Genomic DNA, 11,169 nt, shown 5'->3' on the forward strand with positions numbered 1-11,169 from the left:
CATGTTAAAAACTAATTTTTTTCTTTAATTATTTAAAAATAAGGGTACTTCCAGTTAAGGTTTTATGAAATCCCTTTATAAATATTGTGCTAAAGTGAGATGTTTACTGGTTTGTGCACAAGAAACAAATTTAGTAGACTTCCTTTAAGTTTGAACTTCTAAGTTGGTACAGTAGACATCATGAGAACAGATTTTCTTGCGTGAATTGAGACTGGGTGCGTGAAGTCTCGAAAGGGAAAAGAGGGTACGAGCTACCCTAGGGTGAAAGTCCCAAAACCTGCAGTGGTAGACCCTTGTTTGGGTATTTGGGAGATGTTTACACACTAATCGGTGTGGGAGTGACAGTACGGGACACTCCGGGATGAGTTGAAGGTGTTCGATGAATTGTACCAAAGAAAAGAAAATGTTTTTTTTTTTTTTAACAAATTTCCTGAATATTTTGTTAGCTCACAATGAGTTTTGTCTGTTCTTTTGTATGAAAATATAAAATTCTGATATATACAACATAGTCTATAATTAAAAGAACAAAACCTCATTGAGGCATCATTAGAATTTTCCTATTGGGCATTGTCTCACTCCTAACAATTTTCAGGTACCGTCAACCGAGATGGTGGATGTGGGGATGCTAATTGTGGTCCATGACTTGCTTTTGCACTGGGATATATTTTTGGATTGAAGCCTATGTTGCTTGATGAAATTAAGCTGATAGCATGATCAGTTTTATTTTGGCTTTTATTATAGTAGTTATAGTATGACTCCTGTAGCAGGTTGTAAAATTGTCACTCTTTGTGCTGGTTCGAAAATGTAAGCATGCTCTTCTATTGTATATATTTGGTTTTGATGTTGTATATAGTTGGCTTAAGGTGTAAAGCATGTTATGGTGTTAATGTATGGGTTTAGCCTATTTCAGGTATTAGTTGTACCCTCTTTTATGTGTATACCAATGTAGTTTTTATGAATTGACTAAGTTTCTACCCATCTGTATAAAAACCTTGGTGTGTAAATGTATCTGTTTCTATGTAAATGGATATCTAGAGACTTCTTGCCTATGTTCCTTGTGGGCTTGAATGATGGAATTGATGATAGGGAATCAAAAATTGTTTTGTTGCATGAAATTCACTTTTCTTTCAATTTTGCTAAAATTCAAAAATTTCTCCAAGGAGCTGTACTGATCCAAATGCTTTCAAATTTTACCACAACTTTATTTATGCATCTAGTATTTCTCCATAAAATTTTGTAATTTTTGGACCGACAGATATTTTTCTAAAAATTCGAGAGTACCAGCTGTCCGAATTTTACATCTGCTAGAAATCAGATTTTACTTGAATGATTTGACCAACTTTTCGAGACCGGATCTTTATAAAAATTTCCAGTTTTAATCTTCCCTAAGTCTACTTTCTGAAAATGAATTTATTGGAATTTTCATAGCTCCGTATATTTTCAAATGAATGAAGGTTTCCGAAACACTTTATTTTCAGCTCATTCTTAGAAAGCCATTTTCCTTCCAAAAACTGATTTTATCTGCAAAGCTTAAGTTGTTGGGAATTGTAGTGTCATATAACCCTTTGAGTTTAGGTTTTAAATCATTTTCGTTTGCTCCATTTCGATTTAAAATGAATTTGCTACGGATTTCTGAGTAATCGTTACTTAGTTTTCTTCCAATTATAATGACCTGTCTATTATTATTTTTTTTTTGGAACCATACTTTTTTACGCCCTATGGTTTCGGGGTGTGACAGGTTTGGTATCAAAGCCTAGTGTCACGCCCACCTATGGAGGTTACGCCACGCAGGTGCTGAGTAGGACGCTGCATGGTGACTGCATGGCATGGGAGTTTCTAGAGTTTTCCGGAGTAGTCTAGAGCTGTGTAGAAGATTCTAGATATGTGTAGTATATTCTAGAAGTGTGTGGAAGGTTCTAGAATTCTCCAGAATTGTGTGGAGTAGTATGGAGGGTTCTAGAATGTTGTAGATATGTTTGGAGGTGTGTAGAAGGTGCAAGAAGATTCTAGAGAATCAATCTCCACCATTGGTTAGAATGCATCCTAGCCATCTATTAGGGATGGGGATGCCTATAAATAGGAGTAGGACTTCATTTTGCAACCAACAAGTCCTAGAGTAAGTCTTGAGAGCCTTGTAGAGAGTTTGAGTGCTAGCCTTGTACAAAGCATTCTCTGAAGTAATAGAAGTGTTATTTCATTGCCAACTTAAGTGCCTTAGTGTGTGTGAGTGTGCAAGCCAAGTGAGGAGAAGGCGAGGGCCACTACAACACTAGTAAGCGCACGAGGGGAGTGTATTGGCTGAGGTGTGCATGGGAGTTAGGTTGACCAAGCACTTGCAAGAGTAGAAGCAACGTCTTGGTGCCGCACGGGAGTAGCTAGAGTGGTGCTGAAACTAAGCCCGTGACAGTTAGTATCATAACAGGTTTGTCAAGAGAGCTTTGTTGGAGTAGACATGGCTAGCGGAGGAGACCGCCAAGTCCATGTCTTGGAGCAGAGCTTGGAAGAGAAGCTTACCACACACTTGGTCTATACGGAAACCAAGTTTAACAGGCTCGAGAGAAAGATAGCAGAGCTCTACGAGCTGATTGATGGCATCGCCAACAAGGCACAAGAGAATGAAAGGGACTTGCATGATCGGGTAGATGACTTGCGCGTGGAAAGAAGGGGCATTTCAAACGAAACTGTCTATCTCTACATTCAGCCCTAAGAAATAATCAAGCTCAGTCTCAAGTTCCTAGTCACTCTCAAATGTCTCAACAATCACAGCTACGTTGGGGGTACTCTTATCCTCCACCGGCAACAACCACAAATCAGCCTCGCTCAACTTACAAAGGGAAAAACGCAGACCAAGCTTCCAAGCCACAAGGAAGGGTATTTTGTATCAGTCCAAATGAAGCCGAAGGGCAAGCTAGCAATGCGGTTGTTGAAAGTACTGTTATGATTTTCCATACCTAGGCTCGTATATTATTTGACACTGGTTCCTCCCATTCCTTCATTTCTGAATCTTTTGCATTATCTTTGGGGCTAGAAGTTGTTCCTTTAGATTTTCCACTTGAACTTGTTACTCCAGTAGGGGAACTTATTAAGAGCATTTTAGTTTGCAAGTCTTGTACTGTTTCCATTGCGGGTTACTCTTTGGTTCTTGACTTGATCTTGTTTGACATGAATGAGTTTAACGTCATACTCGGAATGGACTGGTTATCTTCTCACCGAGCCATAATGGATTATTATTATAAAAAGGGTGACCTTCCAGGAAGAAAATGGAACTACCTTCTGTTTTCGGGGAGACGCACACATCCTTCCACCATTGTCTTCTTCCAAAATGTTTATGCTAAAGGGAAGGAGCCGAAATTTCCTTGGCCTTCTAGCTTCCATTTGTGGGAAGCCGAGTTCTTTGGCACAATCTGTTACAACGCTTGTGGTAAGTGAATTTGAAGACGTTTTTCCATCCGATTTGCCTGGATTACCACCCAAGGGAGAAGTAGACTTTTCCATTGAGTTGTACCCTAGAATTGCTCCAATTTCTATTTCTCCTTACCGAATGGCACCAGCTGAGCTTTAAGAACTCAAGAAGCAAATACAGGAACTCCAAGAGAAAGGGTTTATTCGGCTTAGCTCTTCACCTTGGGGTGCTCTGGTTCTTTTTGCCAAAAAGCACGACGGTTCTTTACGGCATTGTATCGACCAGCTCAATCGGGTAACAATAAAAAACAAGTACCTGTTGCCACGAATAGATGAATTATTTGATTAACTTTAGGGTTTTAGTTTCTTCTCAAAAATTGATCTACGATCTGGGTACCACCAACTGCGAGTAAAAGAAGAAGACATACAAAAAACAGCATTTCGAACTCGATACGGCCACTTTGAGTTTCTTGTCATGCCCTATGGATTGACCAATGCCCTGGCAGCATTCATGGATTTAATGAATCGCATCTTCCAACCATATTTAGATCGATTCATCATTGTTTTTATAAATGACATAATGATTTATTCCAAAAACCAAGAAGAACACAAAAAGCACTTGAGAGTGGTCTTGTAACTTCTTCGGGAAAATTAGTTGTTTGCTAAGCGAGAAAAATGCGAATTCTGGATGACAGAAGTAAAATTTTTGGGCCATGTAGTGTCTAAAAATGGCATCTCAGTAGATCCATCCAAAGTTGAGGCTGTTTTAAATTGGGAAAGGCCGAAGAATGTTATAGAAATTCGAAGCTTCCTCGGATTAGCAAGGTACTATCGTCGTTTTGTAGAAAATTTTTCCCGGATTGCAATGCCATTAACACAACTGACAAGAAAAGGGGTCAAGTATGAGTGGACTAAAAAATGTGAAACAGCATTCCGAGAGCTGTAATGCAGGTTGACAACGGCACCCGTTCTCATCATCCCCAACGGTGAAGACAAGTATGTTGTCTATAGCGACGCTTCTTCAATCGGCCTTGGGTGTGTTCTCATGCAACAAGGCAGAGTTATGGCTTATGGTTCACGCCAACTAAAGCCACATGAGCGTCATTACCCGACCCACGACTTAGAATTGGCTGCGGTCATTTTAGCACTCAAGTTGTGGCGATGTTATCTTTACAGCTCCAAATTTGAGGTGTACTCTGATCACAAGAGCTTAAAGTACTTGTTCACCCAAAAATAATTGAACAACCGACAAAGAGGATGGCTGGAGTATCTTGAAGATTACGACTTCACACTTCATTACCATCCAGCAAAGGCCAATGTGTTGTAATAACCCTAATTTTAAAAAGGACTTAATTGGAATTTAATTATTATATGTTAGGGTTTTTGTGAATATGCGTTTTAATGTGATTTCATGTTTATGTTTTATTAACCTAATTGTTTGATTATGTGTCTAATTAAGTGTTTTATTTACATAAGTGTTAAATGAAATTAATTGTTATTTGATTTTGGATGTTTACTTTAATTAATTGATTCCTTATTTTATTTCTTTTAATTGAATTTTTTGTTTGTTTAATTGTATTTTATTTCCTGTAATTGAATTATTAATTTTGATTGTTTAAATGATTTATTAGTCTTTTTAAATGGAATTAATTAGATTAACGTAGTATTTCTGATTGTAATGTTAAAATAGGGTTCTAGTCTTTTATGTCTCACGCCGACTAGACTGGGAATTAATTAGGTTTCCATCGCGGATTAGAATTGGGCTTAGGGTTTTATTGGTGCCTATATATACTGTTGTACATCTTCAAAAGGGTTTTAGAACCCTATGCACATACAGTATTATAGAGAGAAAACAGAGAGAGAGATTGTAAGGAAAATGAGGGATTTTTCGTTAGGGTTGCGGCTGCGGATTAAAGGACGGACCTAGGAGGATGAAAGGTTGAGCAGTAGGAGGTTGAGTTGACAAAAAACGGACGTCGTCGGAAAGCTTAAGAAGACGGCGACGAGGTTTTGATTGAAAAACCAAAGAGGCAAGTTATTTTCTTTCTCTCTCCCGTTGGCCCGTGTTTTATGCATACCTAGATAGTATCTAGGGTTTTAATTAATCATTAATTGAATCTTGCATGTTTTTAATATGTCAACTTGATCATCTGTATGTCTTTATCTTGTCTGAAATAATTCTTCCAACTTTGGTGTTCGTCGTCTGTTTTAAAGCATGCAATTTGTACTGTTTTAATTGTTGTATTAAGTCTTGTTGTTATAAACAAAGGACTGGGATGATACTAGATATATAATAGACTGTTAGGATCAGTTTAGATGAAGCAAAGTAAGGTTGGAAGTAGCCGGAGACGAAGCAGATGGTCGGAAACAGAGGAGAAGTGGACCAAAGCTCTCAAAGGAGGAGAGAGCCGGCTCCAGGATGTTGGGAGCCGGCTCCCCCCCTTCGTAGAGCCGGCTCCAAGGGCTAGGGAGCCAGCTCTAAGGTGCATAGAGCCTGCTTTGTTGATTAGAGAGCAGGCTCCCTTGGTTTGGCCGTGTTTGGTTGCTTTCCGGAACTGTTTGGACACTGTTTTGGGCGTGTTTATGATTCTGAATTGTTTCAAGGACTGGACTGAGGATTTTAAAAGTAATCTCAAGGGATATTAGACTCCCTAATTGCATAATTTGATCCATAAAACAAATGGAATAAACAGTATAAAAATAAGCAACTTGGCAAGGTGCTAACAGATAGGAAGGACTGAATTGTTTAATCTTGTTTTAAAATTTTAAAGGATTGTAGCATGGACTCTAAACATGATATTATGCTGTAATTGAACCCACATGGCATAATTTATCTCTATATGCTAAGAGTTTTCACCGTGTGAAAGTTTTAAGTAATGTCGTACACGGTTGACGGTTGTAAAGTATTTAGTTGCTTACATTTAGTTTAGCTACCTAAATAACTGGAGTAGGATTTTTAAAGTTGTTTTGGATGCATAATAGGGTCTTATGCATATTAGATTCTATTATGTTTTTCCTGGATTTAATTGAAGAATTAATTACATATTTTCTGTCAATTACATGGATGTTGGTCTGGTTTTAATTGAAGAATTAGTAAATTATATTTTTGTCAATTATATGGATGTATATTAGATTTTGAATTGATGAATTATTAAATCTTGTCTCGTCAATTACATGGATGGGTTTTGGAATTGTGATACCCCTCGATTCTAGAGCCACGGGTGATCAAGTCCGAGCACAGATCCGAGGGATACCAAACAATTAATATTTAACCGAACACAGAATACAACATGAATTTAAGAAATAACAATAATAAGCTGAAGGAAATACTAAATTAAAAAAAAAATCCTCAAACATAAATATTTAAACTCTGATAATCCAAACTTCATAAGTTTACAACTCGGGAATCCATCTCTAGTGGCCCCCTATTAAAAACCCAAATCGAACGAAAATAAATAACTGAAGATAAAGCCCAAATCTAATATCTGGAAAGAAGTCCTACGTCGTCTGTAAAATGGAAGATCGTCTCTACTCAGCTTGAACAAGCCCTAAGACCTCAAACGTCCAATACCTGAAAAATGATAAGTGGGTCAGGCCCACTAGCAAGTTCTATACTACTACTACCTAAGCAAAAACCCGATACGTATGTACATCCTAACCAATCCAACAATAACTAAATAGTCTGTAGATACATATATATATAATCACACTATAGGACTCTCACTGGACTACAGGCCCGTTTCAACCTGACTAGTAGACACCATGCAAAAACGCACCTGAGTTGGGCATGACTACCTAGACCTAGCATGGTACACATCCAACCATCATCGCCAGCTATGCATCCCAATGCATATACGCTCCCTAGCCAACGACTCTGAGACTCAGGCTCATATCGAGGCACCATAAAAATATATTTAAAATCCGTTCCAAACCAAAAGTGTCACTTAACTATTTAGTGATCTGACACAAAATATAGGTACGACTTAACTTTTGTAGTTAATCCATCCCTTAATCCAGAGTAAGTATGACTTAGCGTTTTCGAGCTAATCCCCTGGTATGACACCGTCCCATACCGGTGCATACAAACCATCCATCCAGTGTTGATTATTCAGATAACAGTATAGTATATCAATATCAACATATCCATTACAAGTATAGCAAGAATGTGTAAATAACATGCTTATACGATACTACCAGTACTTGATTCTCTAACAAATATAAATTGTTGAGAATAAATGTAACCATCTTATAACCCACAATAAGCATAATAATAATTATAACATAATTAACATGCTTACATATAACCACTCCACAACATCCCATAAGTTGATATATATAATTCTTTAAAAAATATCAGCTAATTTCTTATTAAGCATTAACTAAATTTATAATAGTTAACAAGCTTAATCTTATACCACTGTCATATGATTTAAATATAAAATTTCTAATTCAATTGCTAATTTTAAAACAAGCAACCTGAATTATCCGCATCACAGTAAAATTGATCTCTTTCCTAAGAGTTTCCGGCGGTTCCCTATTTTAGCTTCTTATGGAAAATTATGAACTACCAGGTCTTCTGAAAATTTAATACAGGTTTAGACCTTACTGAATACCTTTAGAAACACTCTATTTTCAGCCTAGAACATAAAGAATTCAATCCCCGTAGCCCAGGTCTCGTGATGAGCACTGAAAAGTGCGCATTTAAACCCGTTAAGCTTAAGCATTCTAGTACCTTTATCTATCTTACTTTGCCGTTTTAGACTTATTACGTGTTATTTATATTTTCAGGCACTAATCCCAAAATTGAGCTAACTCAGCCAAATAAGAGCTTAATTGAAGCAATCCTGAGATAAACCAAAGGAGGGAGCAAAGTGGAGAAAGCAAGGAGCAAAAAGGAATCAAAGTTGTGCAGCTGAAAAGTTCGATCGATCCAACTTAGAGTTCGATCGATCGAACATCTATGATCGATCACAGTACTTCTCGATAGATCCAACCTTGGCCTTTGCTGAAATTCCAAGTTCGATCGATCGATCGAACCCTATTTTGTCATATTCAAATGATTGATCTTATCCACAGCTGTACGCCTACCAACCACTTTTGTCCTTTTCCCCATAAATATCTTCGAAATATCTCAGGCTTGTCCTTATTCGGAGGAGTCAGACCACTTCGATCAATCCAAGATGCAGTTCGATCGATCGAACCCATCTTCGATCGATCCAAGTTAAGGTTCGATCGATCGAACTTCCTCCAGCGAGAAAAAGTTAAAGTCCAGCTCATTTATTCCGTCCTTCACCCAATCATTGGAGAATATGCCTTGCACGACCACAGCTCATCATAGGGTGTATTTGACCTACCTATATAAGGAATATGATACACTTTTTGGTGAGGAGCCTAGAGTCTCTTGTCACACATTGAAAATCATCTTGGAGGCTATTCTTGGAGAGGAAGAAGGGAGGAAGCTAGAGCAACCATTGGAGGAGATCTTCATCTACAAGGATCAGCCATAGAGTTAACCCTTGAGGGTTGGATCATCACTACCATGAGTGGCTAGACATCTTCTTGGGGCTAGAGTTAGCCCCAAGCATGCTTTCTATACTCTAATCTTGTGTATTATTGAGGGATTAGTGTTGTATGATACATCTTGATATTCATGTATATATAAATCTTGATTATTTCATGGTTTGTATGGTTTAATGCTTCCAATTGACTATTCTATTCTACCCATATGTCTATGTATGCTAGAGTAGGATATTCATGTGCTTATCTCTAGATTTAGTGTTTTTGATGCATGTCTATGTGTATTGATGCTATAGATCTAGAGATTATCAAAATGATATGCTTAATGAATGCTATTTTGGTTCATTTGATGGTTTATGCCTATTCTTGATGGTTTGTGCCTCTCCCTTAGTCTAGATAGCTTTATTTTCATGCTAGTAGTGTAGATTTAGTGTAGTGGTAGTATAATGTTAGATGGGAGGACAATCTACTCTTGATGTTTGATGTTCTATGCTTGTGAGTCCAAATGGTAATATTGTGTTGCATGTGGATTGTGAGCTTAATGAAGGATTAATGACTTGTTTTGATCTATTGTGCTATCCCCATGTTGTCTAGACAATATATGCTCTATTGCTTAGATATATTGTGCTCTTCACATGATGTTTAGACAATACTTGCTTGATTTGTCATCCTTGCCAATTGAATCAACCTAATGCACACACACCCTTATCATATTGCAACACATCCATTACCCTCAATTGATCACTTGTTAGTAGTATAGAAAAGTATTGCTTGGTGGTGATCTCTACACCCCAAGACCTCTCTCTCTTGTTTACCTCATATTATTTTATTTAGTTGAATTCAATTTAGCTTAATCAACCAACCAACCAATTGTGTGATCACTTGACCTACTAACCTTAATTACCATAGTTTCACAATTCGATACACCATCAAATCCCTTGGGACGATCCCTACTCGCCCTATCTATATTTTATATAGAGAAAGGTAGTAGTGGCTTTTTATAAATGTAAAACTTGGCCACCTCTTAAACACACACAACTCTTCAAGCTTGACTTGGTATCGCGACCCTTGTAAAGGACCGGTCAGTTTTTGGCGCCGTTGCTAGGGATTTTAAATTGGCAACGTCGAATTGTGAAATTCAATTAGGATTAGTACTCTTTTGATCGTGTCTTTACTTTCTTTTTATTTTCTGTTTTTGATTACTTATTAAGTTTGTTCTTCATTAACAAGGTGCATTGAGCAAGGAGCTAGCAAAGAACTTCCAAGCTATGGAGCAAGGCAAAGCAAAGGAAAAATGCTTAAAATGAAGAGTTGTTAAAAAATTTTTGCTAAGCTAAGCTTTTAAATTTGGAGTTGAAGTGCTAAAGGACTATTGTGAGACCTTCTTACTCAACCGCCTTAGTTAAATCGGGGGCCCACATGGAGGCATTTATTTGACATATATTGCATTTGAAAATTGTGGTTGTGAAGTTTAATTGCATTGTTGAGAAAGTTGCTTATTGGTGTAGCATTGTGCATGCATGGTCGTCGTTCATTGAGACCTACTCTTGTCCCTCTTGATTTGCATTTAGAATCCACTATTAGGAATCCAAGGGGAAGAGGAAGTTCACATAGAACCAATCTACCAATGGATGCTCTCAATGATGATCATGTTGAAGACCTTGGTCACATAGACCAACAAGGCATCATTCACCCTAATGTGCAAAATGATAATATGCAAGTTCCATTAGGCATTCCTAGGCCATACATTCATCAACCTCCTCAACAACAAGGCCAAATTCCAATGGGAATTCCAAGGCCAATGTATGCACCACAGCCCCCCATCATTAATCAAGCTCAATATAACCAAGGTGTCCATGTTGCACCTCAAGTTGCTAATCCACCACTCGCATTGAGAGATCACTATGTGCCTAATGAGTATAATGCACCCACATGCATTCAATTGCCACCATTTAGAGCACACCATTATGAGATTAAAGCACAAACTATCCAAATGCTACCTAACTTTCATGGACTTCTTAGTGAAGAACCTTACAAGCATTTGGATGAGTTTCTTGAAGTTTGTTCTACCGTTCGATACACGGACATGCCGGAAGAAGTTTTAAGGCTGAAACTTTTTCCATTCACCCTTAAAGATAAGGCGAAGTATTGGTTCAACAACCTTAGGCCTTTTTCTATAACTTCTTGGGTAGAAATGCAACAAGAATTTTTGAGAAAGTACTATCTGGTTTCGAAGACCAATGCTATGAG

The sequence above is a fragment of the Cornus florida genome, unplaced genomic scaffold, assembly GCF_030987335.1.
Source record: "Cornus florida cultivar Cherokee Brave unplaced genomic scaffold, ASM3098733v1 CherokeeBrave_3.0.0_Hap2_Chr05, whole genome shotgun sequence".
NCBI classification, from domain to species: Eukaryota; Viridiplantae; Streptophyta; class Magnoliopsida; order Cornales; family Cornaceae; genus Cornus; species Cornus florida.